The sequence below is a fragment of the Epargyreus clarus genome, unplaced genomic scaffold (assembly GCF_041222505.1).
Source record: "Epargyreus clarus isolate Ecla_fem2 unplaced genomic scaffold, WU_Ecla_fem_2.2 ptg000003l, whole genome shotgun sequence".
NCBI classification, from domain to species: Eukaryota; Metazoa; Arthropoda; class Insecta; order Lepidoptera; family Hesperiidae; genus Epargyreus; species Epargyreus clarus.
In genome coordinates, this window is record NW_027332211.1 from 12,532,622 (window position 1) to 12,554,448 (window position 21,827).

Here is a 21,827-nt window from a genome sequence, read left to right on the forward strand (position 1 = left end):
TAGTGAATCTGGCGGCTGTATGGGCGCCTTTATAAACGCAATAATGAGGAGTGCTAAGGCGGCATTCAGCCGTGGGGTTAACGAGGGCCGTCGATGAATCGTCCATGAGGCTAACACAAAACTTGCCTCTCCTCCGTAATGGTGCGACTCCACCACTCCGCAGCTCGCTTAATCGCCAGAGGGCTTTTTAGCGAACACCAACTCTCGCTTTGACTTTCATCGCCAGGATTAGGCTCGTCTCGATTGAACGCGGGACGGATGAATAGTCAATCTACGAATTTAGGCCAGTGCGAAACGGGCCAGATTAAAAGCATGCTTGTATGCAACTAACTCGATTAAAAACTGATTGAACCTGAATGTTTTCGTTTACTTTACGATGTTTCGCTCGGAATCGCATTAAATCCTTCGAGTTTTTCTAGTCTTTGCCCCGTACCGCCGTGAAACGAAACTTTGTTTTATGAAGTACCTATAGCTCTATTCAGTCTCAAGGGCTTTCAGCAATAGAAAGTTCGTAGTAGGTACCGACGGTCTACGCCGCACGTCTACGGTTTGCGGTAGACGTTTCAGAACTCCGCCTTCGACTTTGTAAAAAACGTTATAGATTATTTGCTTGTTAATCAAACTTTTTGTTCGGAAATGGCTCGTGTAATAAGTTCGGGAGTTATCGTTCGTATTTCCATAAGTAAGTGTGGGGATAAGGCGTTGCTGTAGAGGTGGTTCGGCGGAACTGCAAATGACGCGCTTACGTCAGTGATATCGCGCTTAAGCCCACAAAATGGTCTCGACCCAAATGAAGACGCGGCGCTCGTCTTAGGGAATTCAGGAAAATTAGTCAATGCTATCGACGGCGCATCTTGAGTGGAGTCGGTGAGGCTGAATAATGAAATAGCTCGTTGAGGCGGCGGATCGTCGCTATCGTCACTCGGAGGCCATTGGAACGCCATCCCGCCGACATAGCCCTGGCGAAAATCCCACGGATTCCGTATGAGATATCTAGCGGCTCCTTTAGGGTTATTAAACGGAGTGGGTTTTAAGGAAATGACTTGAGAAATATATCTTCTTTACTACGGTGTAAAAATACGTGTTTTCGATAAATAAGTACCTACTCGGTGAAATGAATTGGCCCCATACTTTGTCTTCATGCCGCTCCCTTCGGAGTGCCTTTAAGATAAAAATCTGTATCCTCTTATGGCGAATTGGCAATAAGATAAAATGGGAATGGATTGCTAATCTATGTTTGTGAATATGAATCTGTGAATGTACAACCTCCAATTGTTTATAATCAAACTTTACACTATTAGGGCAAATATAGTGCGTAAATAATTACGCTGTGCGTGTATGATAATGCACTTTATGTTTCAGAAATCACAGAGCATAGAAGATCATAATCTGCATAGCTAATGGGAACTCAAAGTGCTAAATTGCTCATCTAATATGGTTCAGTAATAATGTTTGCCTTCTGTTCGTCACCCACGCCGGTAATGACAAATAGCAATCCATTCATTAAGAGAACCCAGCCGCTTTGTAATTAGGTCGTACCCTAATGTAGCGCTAAAAATCACACTCTTTACTCCAGACTACATAATTTCATATCGCGTTTCTTTACACCGTATTTTAAATTTGATAAAAGAGAATTCTTCGTATTCCAAATTCGTAGAAATATTTTGCAGTCAAGGAAAATAGAATTTATTCTCCAACTGACATAATTTGAAAGGAAATTTGGATTCTAAACAAAACAAAATTGAAATGCATCTGAGAAATAAGGATAAAGTTGCATTGTTTTAGGTATGGAAATCCGATCTTGGTATGGAACCGAAGTGACGCGTATGCCTTTTCCCGGTTTTATTAAAGGCGAATACAAAACGCAGAGGCCTGATACCCGACGGCTGCACAAAGCCGGTGCACACCCATACGGGGATAAGCTGGCTCGCGACTCCGTAAGCGTAACTTGCAACAAAATCCCGCGTTTCAGTTTCCACCCCCTATTGCAACAGACGGCGGATTCCACGTAACGTATTTTGCGTTTACAGCCGAGACGACGGGGTTAGGGCGCAGCGACGACGGTAATGCGTTTTATGAATGAATGAACGAATGAATGGGAGGATTTCACTTCCAACTAACCATTGGTTTGTGAAAAGCGACCGGCTGCAGCCAGCGCGTTAAGATTTTTATCCAACGGTTAATATCGCCCCTGTCACGTTCGGTGGGAGCGATAAACTTGCCGGGTAGTTCGACTAAATTTGATAAACAATACGCGTTTTACTGTAATAAAGATATTGCCTCAATTTCATACAGCTTGTCGCCCTAGTACGCTGCAGTTTTACGATACATAAAGTTAAGAGCTGAGCTGAATAAATTTACGGTTCTCGATGCAGATCATAAAAAGGTAAAGTATTTATGTAATGCTATTTATGGGACGGTCCTACGAACTGCCACTTAAATACGCTTGGTTTTATAGCGTTAACTAAAACTCGCAATTATAAATCGTAGTTTTAAAGGTTGTAATCTTTTATATGTATATTATTTTATAGATTAGTGGTAAGATTTGGAGTTTAAAAAAATTCGTCAGATATTAAAGTCAAATACGATATTGCAAGGTCATGTAATGAAAATTAATATTGTACTGGTTCCTCCAAACGCTTAGTTACCACAGCCGTTAAGTAATTAACTTGAAAAATATTATTTTGATTATTTCTCGTAATATTATTGATGAAAATTATTTTTTTGAAAACATTTTTTTGTGAAATCGAATTAATTAGAAAACTTTTAAATGCGATATTCAAAGAGAGAAGTAATACATTAACTGAATATAAAAAATTCCAATCACAGACTTTGTAGATCACAGATGTGTCTAGTGCTTAGCGTTCAAAGGCCATATCGAGTTGATTAATTCGATTTTCCCTTTGGACACTGATTGCGATTGCAGCTAGACTGAAGTTGTTTTCATTCCTATCATTTTACGATTACGCTTCAGATAAATCTGGGAAAGTAAAAGAAATCAGTCAGCTACGAAATCGAATGATTAAAGGATCTATTTCTTAGCGCAGACTGGTCTTCAAATTGAAAGCATTTTTACGTGCTGGAAAATTACGCAAGTTCAATTTGATTTGAATGCGAATTTTCGTAAAAATGATTTTTAAAACGGTTTTTAGTGACGTAAAATTTTAAAGAAAGATATATTGCCAGCGGTTTCAGTGAAAGAAATGCTGCATGAATCACAAAGAGTTTCGGCTTGAAATTTGGTTCAAACTTTTGAAAGAGCAATTCTAAGAGGCGTGTTCTCTTAAACACGTTCTCGAGGCACGAGCATCGAACGGCACAAAAAGGAAACTGTATCGGTGAATCGGAGTCGTATCGAGTCTTTGAAATTCATAGCGGGCCTACATCCTGCCTATAGAGCAAAAACGCGAATGTGAGTACCGTAAAGACGGGTACACTGCCATGTTGTGTATAGGTAGTGTAGATAGGCATTTGTTTTGAAGACTTCCTTATGCACTAGGATTCTCAATCTTTGGACTTGTTGAAGTAATAAAATAAATACCTAATAGATAATGCATGAAGTAAATATTTTAATATACAGAGGAATTTATTCAGATAACTTGACCTACTACACATATAGAGAATGTCTACAGTATGAAATGTTTGATAAAAGATGCTTATTAAGCAAAGGTACTCAATCTTTAAACGTGAAGAACAAACTAAAGTAGATGTATACCGTAATCTTAATTAAATGCTCACCGGTATATAAATTACTAACAAACGAGCATAATAATCTTAATTACATTAACATTCAGTTTGATGGCATGACCGTTTAGATAACAAATAGCGTCGTCTGGAGACCACGATGAGTTAAAATGTGTATATTATTGTCACGATGTGATTTAGGACACATAAATGTTTAACATTGTGATAGTTTTAAAGTTAAAACATAAAGAATCTTTTTTAATTCTATATGTAGTAAGAACAGGCATGTTAGAGTTAAAAAAAAACAGATTTGTATTAAAAAACAGAACTTTTGAGAAACAAACCTAAGTAAATTTTTAATTATTCATACGAGACAGATACTAAAAACTTTGAGTACCAATGATTTTGCATGTCGTTCCACAACGCGTCTTATTGCAACAGCAAACTTTCAAAGACTAAGTTAGGTAACTTTTCACTAAATAAATATTAGAGATACGGCGTAAAAAAAGGAAAATGTAACTACGTTAGAAGCTCACGTGCAAATAATGAAATCCAACTTAGTATAGTAGTACCAGATTAGTAATAGGAAAATGGACATCCACGACCTATTAGTAATCTTTTGTTAAATATATGTCAAACATCAAACAATCTGATATCAGTGTGAAGCGGGCTGAAACTTTTTTATGAACATTTTAACAACGTCTAGATTAATTTTACAGGGGGCTAATCTGTATATATAAAAACTTTGAGCACCAATGACGTTGCATGCAATCGACAAGTCTTATCAGTCGTCAGCTGTTTCCGCTATGGGGTCACTGGCCTAACAATTATACCGTTCGCGGTATTAGATCATAGATCTTCATGCAGTTCTGCTCTGATTCCCAGTATGCAAGAAATGCACTTCGTATGCAGGAATGATTTATGCATGTGAATGTGATTTATTGGATGCGAATCGGAAATCAGGACTCAGTTAGCAAACTCATTAAGTTATTGACAACTGGATTCCCAGCGCTATGTACTTCGTGTATGTGTGTCGTACCTACATGATATTTAACTTTTTATCCAAGAACCAAGAAGAAGAAAGAAGGCAATGATAAGTACCTATTTTTTTCTTATAAATTTGTGAAAAAATCAATGTAAGTGGGATCAGCTGTTACTGTATTACGTTAAACTTTCATCAAAGTAAGATTATTAAGTAACTCGTTATTTTATCCGTAGCCAAAATAACTATAATGAACTCATATATATTGACAGTAAAAAGTGCTCTGTAAAGAACCTATTTTGAATAAAAAAAATGATTTGATTTGATAAAACCGTAAAAACTACCGCGAGTTACATTACATAACTTCGTATGCAATACAAACTACTAAAGTTAGTTGAGTTACATAACTAGGCACTTCCACACTCGCTAGCGACATATCTAAATAATTAACGCATCAATAGATCATGCGTTTCATAAACACTCGATCTTCGTTCGTTAATCAAAGCTAATGAGTAATAAATAAGAGAGCAGACGACATATATGTCAAACAGCGACGCGTTCAATTGCGTTAAAGATTTACGTGTGATTCGTATATTTATCGCTAGAATCGTTGAAAGAGGAATGATTTGAAACCGAAGCTCCCAAAGTCCAGTTAACGTCAAAAACGGAGTCCATAAGCGTTGATAATTTTCTCCCACGCCGCCTACCGCGGTGGCAGCGGCATCGACGATCTTGTTACGGTTGTGTTCAGTGCATATCGAATATCATAAGTTCAACATTTATCCCACGTCAGTACGTCTCCGCGCTTCGTCAAATCCGCCTACTGTTAATACGAATAAATAGTTCGTTAGGTTTCGTAACGCTGCTTTATCTACGGTTATATACTTGAAAGATCCCGTTTCGTTTCTTTTGTTGTGTGCTAACCCACGCCCACGTGTATGTCAGCGTTAATTAGATTTTTTTAATAACCTTTACTGGCTGTAACGATAGTTTGAAACGTCTAAAAGTCTGGCCACTAATTTATATCTTTACCGCGTTGAAGTAAAAATCTAGACGAAATATAAAAACTTGTACCAATGCCCAGCGCAGCGTGTATAACAGAAATATAACTTAATGAATTATATTTTATCACCTAACGTAAACAAAAACAGTTATGATATAGATGCATATAACAATAACAAAACTGGTTTACAATTAATTATCACAACGAGCGATTTAAATATATCACTAAAATATTTTCGGTACATACTTTGAATTACTCACGCAATTATTTCGTTATACCGTGTTAAAATTTCATATTACGAATACCAAATGAGCGAACGCATTATTTGACTGTAGCAAAATAGGAGCGTAAATAGTTATCGTATTCCATTTAATAATATGACATTAAAACACGTAACACGCAATCCAAACTGTAATAGATATTGAAATGAGCAAAAACTAAATTGTAATAGGTATTGTGGTCAAAAAACCACTACAGGTCCGTTCGTATCAAATGTAGATTAAACCAAAATGTTCCCACCGTTTCGCTCGACCGCCCATAAATGTAACATTCAACTCATAATTATTTTCCTAGTGAACCAATACAACAATTATAACATTCGTCACGATCTACACCGATTTCGACGGTAAAAACTACTGGGAATACTACTTAATTGAGCAGCCTCTTACTGATTCGATTCACATCCACGAGGAAACAACGTAGTGAAAACAATCAGATTGTAAGGTAACGGATCAGTCGATACAGTTTTATTACTAACAAGAATCTATCTATAATTTGGGATATAAAGTACCCTACGGTACCCATAAACTTACCGTTTATTTTTATTTTTGCGGATATGTTTTGTAAATAGGTTTAGTATTGACATTTTCGGAGTTAAAAGTGTCATGTAAAATTTAAGAATTATTATTTAACCGTAGATCTATTTACAGATTTATTTTGTAAGTAACATGTTATTGTGCACCCCTTACCCTACTGTTTAAAATGTTTTTGATATCATAGCACCGTACAAATAAACCTATAAGCTATGAATTGTAATAAATAACAAACCGAATTCCAAACTTCTGTATGATATGTTTGTATAGATGAAAATGTTATTTATTAATCAACTTCCTAAAAGGAGGACTTTTCCAATTCCATCCCTATGAATATTTTACATCTGTCCAGGCAGCTGTTGTAGGTCGTGTTGAATGAATTTTTATACGTCCATGTAAAATCGCCGGTTCCCTTAATATTAATACTTTTCATATGAAATATTTTCGTGCACAATTGGGCTAACGTTTGTCGACAAAAACCGAAAACGAAGTCGTTGTCAATGCTAGTGACAGATAACGTAAAATACATTGCATTATTTAAATGTCGCAGCTCTGTCGCCGGCGTATCGCATACAAGGCCAAGTTAAGTAATACCATTTAATATGAAGCGCTATCGGGATTTGGATGGAATCACTAGTGGAAAATATTCATTATCACTTTGAAACTTCTATGCCTCTAATGGAAGGATTTATTCTCGCTAAGCAACAAGAGCGTGCTTGGTAACTTCATTTGTTTTTTAATGTGTGCGATAAGAATTTTGGCTGTGTGTGTGAACATATAGTTAACATAGGGTATTATAGAGTAGGCCAATGAGTGTAAAAAACGTTATATCATTATTTGATTCAGTTTAATAAAGTTATAAGTATGGAGGTAAATAAAGTAACAATTTGATTGAGACAGCGTGGACTGGTAAAGTAAGATCCTCACCTCTGCCTAACCTTAATTCTAACAGATTCCAATTGTTAAGGTTTATCATAAACATTCAACAAACTTTTGTCTTGCATTTTATTTTTCTTATTTTACAAACGAAACATTATACAAAGCCGTACAAGAATAATGCGCGTATGAATAAAATATGTGTATTTCCTCAACGTTTTCAGTTCACGTTCACGTACGTTCAGACACAGTTCAGCGGCGCAAAACGTTCGCAACTTGTCGTACCTACATTAAGATATAACAATATAACAAAGAAACTATATCCCGTGCGCGACTGAGGTACAAATAGTCGGCCCATTCGAATTCACGTCGTCGCCGTATTTGTAATTCAACACGGGGTCCCGCGGCGTATTGTTTCACCTAACCGCTAAAGGGGAAGCTCTTTTTTCATAAAACATTTATTAGTCGCGATTCGTTAATGAGTCACGCCCTGGATTCTGAATTGGGGCAAGTTTCATCACTGTAAGACAAGCTCTATCAAAGGTGACGCGTTGGCGACTGTAGTGCCGCAAATATCATAAGTGACCAACCACAGAAAGATTACAAGTATGCCTCAAATGATCCATACGCCTCAAAAGACCCATATGTCTGAAATTACTCGTACGATCAAAGTAACGCAATACGATGCCTCAGATGACCCATATGCCTGAGATCATCCATATGAACAAAGTAACACAATACAATTGCTTCGGGTGACTCATACGCCTTAAGTTATGCATTTCATGATCCATACGATTCAGGAAACCTACATACTTCAGGTTACGTTGACGACGACTTAATAACTCATTTAGTAAATAGCTACAGTATAACAACTTAAAACCAGATAAGAAATATGACTTGTAGAACATAACGTAAGCCAAATGCTAAATCTATAAGTCTATGAGTGTTATCGCATAAAACGCCACATTCAAATTCGACCCTGAATTTTTACACCCATCGCGCTAAAGAATTTTTATTTCAAAAGCGTAGACCGCCGTTATACATTGGCCTTGACTTTAAAGTTAAAGAAATAACCCTTCTAATTTAAGTACTATTGCGCTTAATTATTTAAAATACGCCGGTACTAAAGCAATTTAAATGTGCGTGTGGTTTGAATTCTACACGATAACTGTTTCTATTGAATAGCAGTTTTTCCAGTCAGCTGTCAGTTGTAATATCGGATAACAGTTGTTAAATCTTGTCGCAGGCCTTATGTACGGTTTGAAAACATGCAACAAGGATTGGTCACTATTTTATAGTTCTACTCCTACTCCCCATCATCATCATCAACCCATTATTGTCCCACTGCTGGGCACGGGTCTCCTCTCATAATGAGAAGGATTAGGCCATAGTACACCGCGCTGGCCAAGTGCGTTTTGGTAGACTTCACATACATTTGAGATTTTTTATTTTTATAAATCTCTCAGGTATGCAGGTTTCCTTACGATGTTTTCCATCGCCGTTTAGCAAGTGATAATTAATTTCTAATACGCACATAACTATGACAAATCCGAGGTACGTGCCTGGGATTTGAATCTCGGACCCCTCGATGGAGAGACCGAGTTTCTTAACCACTAGGCTATCACTGCTTCTTTTTACTCCCCATAGACGTAGTTACAGCAACGTGGTTGAACTGATTTAAGTCTGCCAGTCCCCCTTCATAGGAAAATAATATTTCAACATACCTATTTCAACAGTAGGTAAGACATAGATCCCATATAAAAATCCTATATATAGTTCCAAGACAGCGTCGTAGGTTTGAAAATTGTTCTCTCACAAAAACACAATTGTTCACACATAAACGGACATAGTTACAATAGAACTGCTGTTTTAGGTTTAAGGAATGTGGTAAAATACCTAATACTTCCTAGATTCTACTACTATTATATATACTTTGCCAGGACACCACTGTGTCCCCAAATATTCATATTTACAATAACATAAGTTGCGTAATAACATTTCCCACATTATACACGTAATTTGTGTATACTTAACGCTACGTGAATCTCTCATGCAAGCTTACGAACGTTTAAATTATAATTTCTGAGCGAAGATTTATTCTACTAACCTTCATACATGTTGGAACAATACACGTACATTTCGCAAAATTTAAACGACACGTAAAACAAATATTTTACCCAGATTAAAGCTCTTTGTATAAATTAAATCCGTTATTAATATTAACCGTTACTGTGAATAACTGTTACATCAAAATAGCTGATCCTAACTTTGGTTATGTAAACAAAGCTCGAGCAGAAGTAGCTTTGAACTATTGAACGTTCACGATTCATACATCGATATATAAACCAATGTAAGTTAGTAACGTGTATAAACTAGAGTGTCTACTAGGTACCTATATTTCGAAATAACTGCCAATTTGTAAACCGATAGTGGTTATTTGTACGATTGGTAAAGAAGCATACAACGGCATACAACGATATTATGCGAGTTACATAAATGTAATAAAACTGTCGATGTCGCCATAAAGGTAGATATTCAAAAAACAAACGTAAAAAAGGTAACGTAGGTTATTAACTAACTTTTAAATAAAACTAAACATCGACCAAACCAACCAACACAATTCCCAGATCTAGAACCGAAATCTAGATTTCTATAACGCCCGAACCCGAATTCCTAACAAATACGGTTACCTACTGGTGCACCTTATGTAAATCTATATATATTTTGTTATAACATGGAGTAGCAGACGAGCATGCAGTCCACCTGATGGTAAGTGGCTACTGCCACCCATGGACATCTGTAATCAACCCCAGATAGGATTACATATTCCTACCTGAGGTCGGCCACAGATGCGCCGCTACCCCTGAGGACTAAGCTGAAACGCCTCGTAAAAGTCTGTCTCCCTTACCACACCCTTCAAAACGAAACACAGCAGCGCCTAACACTGCTGTTATTAGGTAGAAATAGATGTTGTGGTGGTGCCGCTGGAGTCGAACCACAAAGGGTTCTACCTTCAAAATAATAAAAATATTTTCATTAAAAAAAGATTAACACAGAAATCATACAATCAGATCTTAGACTATAACTAACGTCAAGTGTTAGCTTAATTATTACGGACGGAATAAATATGAAGTGTATTTATCCCCTATTAGCGTACGGCCTATTAATCACAATCAACGAAGGAAACTATTATTATCCACGATTTATCATTCTCTGCGATATTTATTTATAGCCAAGCAATTTCTATCTCGGTTGTATTAGTACTTGATTGGTACGTTCCACCACAAAAGAGAAATCTAATTTTATTTTGTTCAGTATTACACTTCTACGAAATATTTTTATGGAGGTCATTTTGCTCGGGATAAAAGGAATTTATTTTTATTTGGCGAAGATTACGCTTATTACTTACGCCATGTGAAATAAATTGGAGGTTTATTAAACTAAAATAGTATCCAATCATTATCGGTCCTGACAGATCTGTCTGCAGCCTTAGGTATTACAAATTCGTCTGAATTGAAAATAAAAAGTTTGATATTAAAAATTCACTCAATTACTTACGGACAGCAGTTTAAAAATAGTATTTAATTTTCTTTGCAAAACAAAAGATTTAAACTTCTCAAGCTTAGTTATTACTAAAAATTCATCTGTGTAAGAATGTAATGATTAATTTTATTAGTAAACATAAAGGTTTTCTTCAACAAACTTTTATATTAAATTGATGATTGAAATAGTATTTGAACTCACGTACGAAAAATATAGAAATACCGATGTAGAAAAAAACTATATTCAAATTTATTAACAGATAGATTAAGCTACGTTAAATCATCAACATCATAAACCGACGGATCCAAATATTGCTTCTAGTCTCGCAACGAATTAATATAACCCAATAAACGATCTCAAGTAATGATGTTAAATAACAGCACTGAAGACACAATACGTAATTTATAGCGCCGTACCATCGAACAAGCGTTAGGGGAAGCGGTTACAGGTAAACCAATTTCGGGGGAACTCTAATTTTGTGCAGCTAACCGCGCTTGAGATGACGAACGTCAACGTCCGAGGAGCTCCTTCATTAAGAGAAGGGGCGTCGGGGAGAGGGGTCCCGAGGACCGAGGGCTTTATGGGACAATTTGCATTTACACGAGCCAAGCAGAGATTACGCCCGCACTTATCCGCCTGTCGAAATGAGCCTCACCTCCCCCGCGACAAGCTAAAACAAGCTTTTGTTTATATTTCGCTGAATTTTTCACCCGCCATTTGCTTTGACGGCCATCGTAGCGTGATTGTTTTCGCCAAAATGTTTTACAGGCATTCAATTTGCATTGTGCCGGCAATTCGTGTCGCGATTAAGTGTTTACGGTTGCCCGGAATGTACTATTATGTGGAATGTTAAGGTGCGTTTTTGGTGTTTTTCATTTACTCCCACTTTTAGTTATAAGGAACCAAATGTCCCGCTAGTTTTTTCTACAAAATTGTAATAGCATAACACGGCATTGCTTGAAAAGTACTGCTATAAGGCAGATATACTTTTAAAGTTTTTTTTTTTAACATATGTTTCTTTGTGTAAATAATGAAATATTCACGATTTAATTATATCAAAGACGACACAATCCATGCAAAAATGCTTTTAAAAATTTCTAAAAAAAGAACAACCCTGTAAAGTGTGATCATTAAGGCTCATTACTATAAAAGTTTATGGTAAACTGCGAGACAGCCTTGCATAACGTGTTCCATTTTGCATCAACCACGCTTTAAGTAACTATCTACATTTACCATCTCCATCTATATTAATGTGAGTAGTGAACTAAAGACCTGAGACAGCTTTCCTAAATTTCTATAGCGTCGTTAGTATGTTCATTCAGCGCGAACGTTCCAGTGAACGCAGGGAACACTACATTCCCATACTGTCACATTACAACCACACAACGAAGATAAAGACGGTACAGGAAACCTAATGCCTCTATAAACGTGAAGGCTAAATTACATCGATTATTAATGTCGATGTAGGGAGGGAATTATTCTGTAAGGCCGGTCACGTTTTCTCTATAGACGTTCAGTTACGCCAGCCACTATCGTTTTAGATTGCAGCCTCCGCAAACATCGAATACCATGGATTGTATTCACTCAAAGCGCACATACTCCGCCACCTAAAATAGTTGTCGCAAAGCTTGCAGAGAAACAAAGCGGACGATACGAACTGAAGATACGTACGTGTATAATGGAATATGCCTTTCAGGAACCAGCGCTGACCCACTTACGGGTAACCACCTTTGAATCGCTCTGACAAAAGCATGTCGATGCACGAATATAATGTCTGACCGGCCTTCGATGCCTCAATTTGAAGCCCGCATGAGTTCCGAGATCCGCTCAGGACAAACTCACTCGTTCTACATAGGTACTTGTATCTTACAACATACGCTATAAGTAATTACATACTGCGAAAGTTTCAATTCGGTTTCATATCATGTACTTATATATATTGGGCATATCATTTTACTGATATACATATACAATTATTTTATGTTTACCAGTTCAAAATACATGTTAGGTAGGTACTCGTATATACAACGCTCTTATGAAACATATTCTAGCAGCCGTTTCTGTTACTTAATCTGATGCAATTTTGCTTTAAAAATAAATCTCGAACATTTCAAACAGACTAAACTAGGAGAATAATAATTCGCGGAAATCTGTAAAATTCCGCTCTGCATTTGTACATACCGTGTCTACATTAGCTTTTACAGGGGAGGAAATTTTTGTGAATATTCTTGCACTAGAAATTCGTACCGTGCATTTCGGTTCAGTGTCTATGAAAATAACTAATAATGTCTCACATAAGATGGCAATTTATTTCGTGTGTATATGGAGCGAAACTAGTTATCTTTCCATCAGTATAGACAAACACGTAGCCTTTGTAATTGCCAATATATTTTCGGGAATATCGCTGGCAGGAGAACGGAATATGAGTATACGATATCCAAATATTAAGTTCGCTTAACACATAAATATTCATTGCGGAGCGCACGAGCGACCTATTTACCGCTGTCGCCACCGCCCATAGGTACCGATACGATACCCTTAATCAGGAAAATTGCTAGTAATAGATCCGCGACAAGAATTTGTATGATATAAAAATTGAACGTTTTTATGTTATTTTTTTTTTATAAAGGAACTGTAGCGGAGTATTCAGTCCATCTGATGATAAGTAGGTACGGCCGCTCATGAACATCTGTAATAATTTATACGATTAAATTTCTACCTAACGTGGCCCACAGATGCGCGGCTACCTCTTACGTCTAAGTTGGAACGCCTTGGAGAAGTACCACACCAGAACCAGTTCGCACTGGACCAGCTTGATTGCCTAACCTAACCTAACCTAACCTTCTAATTCTGAAAGAGAGATCTATTCTCAATGGTTGAAAATATTGACGAATTAAAAACTGCATGATATCAATTTTCAATATATTTCAATTTTCAATCACATTTGAATTGACAACGATGTAATAAGTATTCATTTTTATGCCAAAAAAGCAAAAAATCTAAACCTCTAAAAGTCCAAACGAAAAGAGCGTTCAAAAGGAACGTAAATAAAAAACACGTCCCGGAAAACGGGATTTAAATTGATTAGGGAATCCACTTAACAACAGAGGTGTTGTTTTGTACGCCCACAATTAGGTTACTGGATTTCAGTAGTGGTTTACAAAACGCGCCCTGTCACCCGCCCGTTTGGTCATTTGGAGGCAGTGAAACGTGTGATTGACATGTCAGAAAATACGTGCATACTCAAATGGGCATGTATATGTATACTATAGGTTGTATGATTGGACGGGTACGGGAATTACGGGGTACATTTGCATGCGGATGTTTTGCCTACAATGAGTTTTTTCTCAGATAGCCTAGTGGGTGAAACATGGCGTCTCAATTAGGTTTCAGGGTACATTCTCAGAAATGTGTCTCAGAGTTTTCAAAGTTATATTCGTGCAAAGCAACCTAATTAGGAAACTTACACGTCTGAGAAATTTTAAAAAACGTTCTCAAAGGTGAGCGAAGTCCACCGAGACCAGCGCGGTGGACTATGGCTTAAACCCTCATTAAAAGTAGACCCGTACCCAGTTGTGGGTCAGGTGATGACGACTAACATTTAATTTTTCGCCCAGGTATATGTTGCCAAGACGACGTCGCCAGGACGACGTTACATGTGGCTTATCGACCTAATCGCCAGAGTCGAGCCCGATCAGGGCACCGCGAGCTGAGGATGGCACCTTGGCTGTTTAGTGGATAAAAATCCCACATATTCATGATATTTCTAGCTTTGTTGACATGGTTAACATACTAACAGTAGTATCGCATATATATTTAATCACTTTAGACGTCGATTGAATCTCAGCCTCCCAGTAATATGTAGTATTCCTTAAGAAACGTAACTCTCTTGATTCAAGAGTCTTATTTCTCCAGCTATTAATAACATCGATACTAATTAAGAAATGCGAACTATTCCATAATTAGCGTTATGAAGTCGTAGTCGTGTCGTGAAGGTTACGTCATGTGTAACTTTGACACGCTCACATCGCATGTTCCTGTAATTAAAACGCGAAATGAAAATGTTTGTAATATTGTAATTAAATTTTTTCAGTGGAAAATAAAATGGCCGCTACAAGAGGAAATAATTGTGTTTAATTAGGTTATTATATTATCCTGGTTGTTACTGATAGCACTATATATATTATATCATTTGATTCCATATTATATGAGTAAAATTGCAATAAAGGGTAATTAATAGTTACTTTTTATTTATTTGAAATGCTAAGTTATGCTATAATTTTCTTGTAGGTATTTTGTTTTCTACGTTAGAAGCTATTTTTTAACTTGTTTTTGTTAAAGAGGACTCATCTTGCAACTGAATTTTGCAACCCAAAAAATGCGTGATTTGCTTAGGAACTTCATTGTATCAATACCGGAGACCACTTATATTTCATAATATACATTTCTTGAGAAAAATTCGAAAAACAAAATGACTTTAAATTGCATTTTTAGAACGTTTTCGGAATACTTGGTGGGGAATACTTCAGATTGTTGGTGTTATGCTGAACAGAAACGATAATAAACTTGAATTTTTAGACAATACTATTCGAAAGCTACACCTATTTATTTATGTCATAACAGAAGCCTAAATCCGCCAAACAACTACACCTACATGACATGACTCCATTCATTAAGCGAAGTTTGTAGCAAAGTCACGTCATCAGCCTAACATAACAACCAAATTGAAAGTAGCGTGTACACCGTATTTAGACTGCGTTATGGGATGTTCGTACTGAAGTCACGTCACAGTTTTATCTCCGGGCGAGCAATATGTGTCAAGCGTAATGCTCGTACGTTTAAATATACTAGGCCACTAACAAACTTGATAAAACAGCGGCATAGTATATTCGTACAATGTCATATTATATCAGCATACCAGATGTACCAGCATACGTATTATATGTACTCAATTCTCAAGACTGTTCACGTAATAAATACTCAGAAATGAATGCGTTCTTAATATTGGCGGGCTTAGGCATGTAGAGCAAAATTGAGTAAATTTAAAAGAAAATTACTCATTAGTACGAGTATTAAGATAAAATTATAATAGCGTTAAGTTATTACACTTAGATAACATATAGGTACATAAAATATGAAGACGACGACGTAAAATATATATATTTTTTCATTGCAACATTTTTTACCTGTTATTTACTTGAAGTACCTGTTATTTTCATAGTGTACCTGCATTGTGTGTAATTAGCTTATTATTTTCAAACAAAGCAACGAATAATCGTACCGAGACATCTTTTATTCGATTTAAAAGTTTGTAGATATCCTGTACATTTAATCCAAGTGCACTAAATGTAACTTTACGGGAACTTTACGGGAACCGGGAACAGTTTTTCAATCTCGCTACAAATGGTACAACATTTACAAAGCTTAGCATCGCAAACGGTTCGCAGGTGGTGTTTTATTGAAAAAAGATACAAATTACCCTTTCGCGGAGATTTGATGTCGGATTGATGGCGGGCGGATATTAAGATTCCTTTGTAGGCTTCTTGTTCGAATTTTGGTACAATCGGAACAGATTAGAATGTAATGTAAATATGTATGTATCTACATGATATCGAATTTCATTAAATATATACGTTGATGATATCATATTTTCCAGTTTTCGTAACATTGTTTACATGCGTAAATTTACATTACATGAATTAAAATTTTATTGCTTCCGTGAAAAATATATAAGTAGGTATAGAACTGTTTTCAAATGTGACAAGAAATAAATTATGATTATAAAAACTACGCTTTTATTGTTAATCAAAGTAAAAAGAAACAAATATGAGAATAAAATGATTGATAAGAATTAATGTTACTCTTCGAAAAGAGTCGTGGAATGTCCTTGAAACAGAAAAAAATTGTCGTTAACTTCACTTTATATTGGTAACGGGTTAAAAACGAGACAATTTTAAGCTAGTTACCGAAATGTTGCCAAAAACGACACTCACCTAAGTGCAGGCAGCAGCTTAATGTTATAACGTTGTGTTTTGCGAACTCATGAGCCCAATTTGCAATCAGAGCGCTCCAAGCATAATCTGAAACAAAAAATGTCGGTACAGTAAAGAAGGAACGACGAAAATCTGAAAATCTAGTTTACGTTCAGATATTCTTTTAACTATCAGGACGGAAGAATTGTAAAACCCGGGGCGTTTCTGTACGCTGCTGTGTTCGCTTAGTGGTATCAGTTTTAGCCTTTTCTGAGAGCTGGAGGTTCAATTCCCAGACGCAAATACCTTTGATTAATTAATGATTGGGTAATTCAGTAAAAAGGTGTATGAAATGGATTATCGCCTACACACTTATCATTCTGAGAGGAGACCCATGAAGTGGATCAACACTGAGTTGAAGATTCTTCGCAATCCGCATAAACAAAAATTCTTGAATATTTCCTATTTTACTTTGCATCACAAGAAAACCGATGCGAGCGCTTCAAAGCCAAACTTGAATACAATTTGGAAAACGAAACGGCAATACAGTTTCCGTCATGCAAAAGTCAAACGCCCGCAACGTTCGGCGATAAAACTTTCCCTACATTTCGAATTGCAAAACAAAGCGCGTACAAAAGGAAACAGAAAAGCGCAGGTGTCCAGCTCTGGTTCTCTAATCAAGTGGAAATGTTTGCTTGGACGACCGGCGGTACCGAAACGGAACGGCTCCGTCCGTTCCAATTCCAACCTCACCTGAAGGCCGCAACCCTCGATTCAATAAAATTGGAATCTCCAATCCCATTCCTAGAGCAAAATACCCAAATTTTCGACATTCATTCTCGTTATCAACCACGAGAGCCGCAGCGCGTTTGTCTTTTAACAAAAAAACAAGACAAAGAGTGAATGTATTCAATTTAACTATCTCTGAGGTTACATCACTGGCATTAATGCTGGTTAAATAATGCTGCTTATCAGCGTTGCGTGCGTCGGAGGTGCAAAACGCGACGGTGGATCGCTTCGCTAAGCGAGCATTCTTTTGTTTCGTGGGATAAGCGACTCGTTAACCCGAAGATTCAAGAGAACCTTTTGACATTTCGCTAAAGGGTTCATTTCGGCTGATTAATGTTGTAATTCCTTGTGATGCTCACAAAAAATACACTCGGAACATTTATACGGTGACGGCTCGTGAGCGGGAGAAAAATGAAGGGAATTTATCTGAACTGTGTATCGTTGCGAAGCGGCCGTCGGGTATCTATTTTAATGCAAGCGCTTTTATAGCTGGAATTGAATAGATGTACGAAAACTAAAAAGCGGACGGTTACTACATACACATATTTCATCACGAAACGTTTTTAGTTGATTAATGAGAAGTGAGTCGCAAACGTAACGTTAAACGATGGATGTTACTATATTATTAACGATCTTGCGCTGGCAGCTCCACTCGCTTTACCTCTTATACTTAACTCTTTACTCGTTTACATTTTGTTGCAAATATCTTAGAGTACACGTAACAGAGTTTCCAAAATAGATAATATACCATTTTTATAGTGCGTTCAACTAAATATCTTTCAGTAACAATAGAAAAGTCTTTCTTTCTGGAAGTTATCTTCCTGTCAATATTCCGTTTAAATTCATTGATCCCTGCTTGCAAGAGTAAACCCATATATAGACAAAAGACAGTGATAAATGTTTCAATAATCTATTAAAATTTAGTGACTTGCTAATGAGTTCTCATATAGCTTTAAATAAACGCAGCTTTTTAAATCAGCCACATCACATCACTGATCAGTTTCGTAATTAATAAAAAGATTAATTATTTAGCAGTTTTAATTTACCTTATAATAGAAATCGTTAGTGAAAGTCTAGGCTGAAAAATATGCATAGATGAATATTCAGACATTTGTTCGATAAAAGGCAGGTGCTTTATTTATTAAATTTTAAACTTCACGCAAATTGAGAGATCACTAAAATTTATAATGAGAAGCTGATGAAAGGGAGATTAATGAATACTATACAAGTAACATAAAAACGTTACGTTTTAAAGAAAACCCACACAATACTGAATCTTCAAGTTTGCCTGCTTCATAAATGTCATTTCATAGTGTCGTTAGCATGTTTCAAATAGTGTCTGAACAAGTTTGAGCGTTTCAATTAAGAGGAGTTTTGAAAAATACGAATCTGCTAAACGGCATCGCATTGTGAAAGGGTCCTGTTAATGACGTTTGCACAGCTAAACATGAGCACCTGCCACAAAGGCATCAGCGAGAGTTAACAATCCGGCTCATTAGTACAGAGTTTTCTTTGCATAACTGGGAAAAGGAAGCTAGCCAAGTGCGAGACAGGCTCGCGTTGTCAGTGTTCCGTACAGACGTTTTAATTACCTTTCATGTCAGATAAGTGAACTTCATGACTATGCTATGTAAATCTTTCTTCTGTCGCAGCGTGTGTAAATCGTAACTTACAAAGTTAAAGAACGTAGAGCGTGGTTGGAAATGGATGGGTGACCTTAGTGCCTTGATTTTATGTATGCTTACGTACTTCAGAAGGCTCGTTCAGACATAGTCATCTAGTTAGTCATCAGATCATAGCCAGACTTTGTCAGAGACTTTATGACTTTGAAAACATTCACACTAATTATCTTGCGTAATTGTGCAACTTATTTCAGTTCTACGGAAAGATCCAAGTGATAAAAAAAATTGCAGTCACATTACAAGGATCTCTAAAACCCGAGATTAATTCGAGTTTCGTTGCCATAATTTTTCTTGCAGCGTTAACGAGGTAACTTGCTGTATGTACGTAACAAAGTTACCGGATGCAACGACTTGGCCGGCACGCTTTCAACGTCCTCACGCTCCTTAATTTTCTTTTGAAAGTTTTTGAAATTTTCCATCGCTTTTAAGATTTCCGACGCTCCACCGTGAGAAATTATGGCGCTGCTACCGTAGGTTTTGCTTTGATAATTATGGTTGCTAGGTAGCTGTTGTGGACGATAAGACTGTATAGGCAATATCTTGGCTCACTAATCACTATCGCGACCTATCACTATCCATATAACACATGTATTTAAAGGCTGTACTCAATCAATATACTTAAGTACAGATTTCTGCTTTCTCAGATTAGTAACTGATTTATGTATATCATGGAAAACTTTATATCATGGATGCCCATAGATTAGTAAGGAGTACTCACTCCTAACAAGAAAATGTAACCAGGTTGAAAATTGTCAATGTCATCTATTTTCGTGTTAGAAAAATATTTAAAAAATGTAGTTTTTAGATCATTTACGAATGAAACGATATTTCTCCGCACGTTTTATTCGATTTCGTGTTTTTGCACCACTTAACTGCGCATGTCGGCATTGGTCCGCGTAAATTAAGCCATTAGCCATTAAGCCAGACTGACAGCCATTAAATGGCTGACATAATTATCAGCCGCTTAAGCCATTAAATGGCTTCCTTCAATTACAAGGCGGTGAGATATCTATACATATCTATGTGCCATAGACCCTTCGTCAACTCATTAATGTCCCACTGCTGGGCGCGTGTCTACTCTCAAAGTGAGAGGTGGTTAGGCCATATACTACGCTGGTCATGTATAAATTTGGCGGACATAAAGACGTCAAATCCGAAACTAAAATCTAAATTTACATTCAGCAAACTTTATTTTATCATTAAGGTTGGCTGTACAGAAATCGAACCCGAAACCGTCTGCGCATCAGAGGTGATCGTCACAGCTGTACCGATACGTATAGTCGTAACTACTTATACTACTTAATCCTCTGAAGTCGGATGAAGAACGCATTCCTAATCCCCTTTGAGCGACGTTAATTGAGTTGACGATAATGACTAAGTCCACTGCATGACTTCTATTATTATCACATAAAACAATTAAACTGTAATAAATTGCAAGTTAATATTTTTTTAATAATATAGGAGTAGCAGACGAGCATGCAGTCCACTTGATGGGAAGTGGCTAATACCGCCCATGGACTTTTATAATCAACCCCAGATATCTCCCTTCAAACCAGAACACAGCAGCGCTTAACCCTGCTGTTATTAGGTAGAATTAATTTTGGCGGTGGTGTCTCCGGAGTCGAACCACAAAGTGTGATCCAACTTCAAATCTTCGAAGCTTCGAACCTTAAAATCTTCGAAATTATAGATTAATATGCAATTAACCGAATACAGTAGCTACCAAATACCGCAAGAATGTAAAGTACAAGACGTGAAAAGTCAGTACGAAAGAGCGATACTGTGTAGTTTATAGTCACTTATTGGCTTGTATCGGTCGCGTTAATCTTTTTATTGGGTTGTATTTTTACAGATTTATCCCTCCGCGGGTTATTATCTATTTTGTAAGCGTGGGTCGGCGTTAAGTTGGCGTGGGTGGGTTGTTTATTTAGGGACGCCTCTACATTTGAAAAGAAACTGGTTACGCCTGTCATTTATTGTATCGGATCTAAATGCGACGTGAGTTGTAACTATTCCAGTGGGTGTTTAACGCTGTTCGTTAAAGGGTTGCTATTTATTGGGTCCTTAGTTAAGTTAGGTTTAGCGGCCGTTGCTAATAATCAATCTATCCGTCTTTTACTATTTGAAATTTGAGTGTATGAAGAACTTTTCAATTGTTAGGCAAAACAATTGACGGATTATTCCTTAATATTCATCATTAATGGTTCTGTATTAATAAAGTTACTACATAAACAGCTTAATCGTATAAATAATGTTTAATAAGGTTAGGTGCTGCTGTCTATTGGTTTGGTCATGGGGTAAGATAGGTAAATTTATACATCGCATTTCAAATTTGTCGGGATTATGCATCGATTAGTAAAGATTCTAACAAGAAAATGTACCCAGTTTTGAGAATTGAAATAGTTGCGTAAAAAAGTTTTGCCACGTCTCCGTGCTAAAATGTCCCTAAAATATTTGAAATAATTATTTATTTATTATGTAAAT

At 36.7% G+C, this 21,827-nt stretch overlaps 1 protein-coding gene across 2 annotated transcripts in view; it reads right to left on the minus strand.

The window, feature by feature from the left end:
- Positions 1-21,827, minus strand: part of LOC140754366 (uncharacterized) — an 81,482-nt gene that overhangs the window by 10,544 nt on the left and 49,111 nt on the right. For both annotated transcript variants that reach the window (XM_073089371.1, XM_073089379.1), the window contains one exon: positions 16,894-16,980. The gene's annotated coding sequence lies outside the window, so the exon portion shown is untranslated. The remainder of the gene's footprint in view (positions 1-16,893; positions 16,981-21,827) is intronic.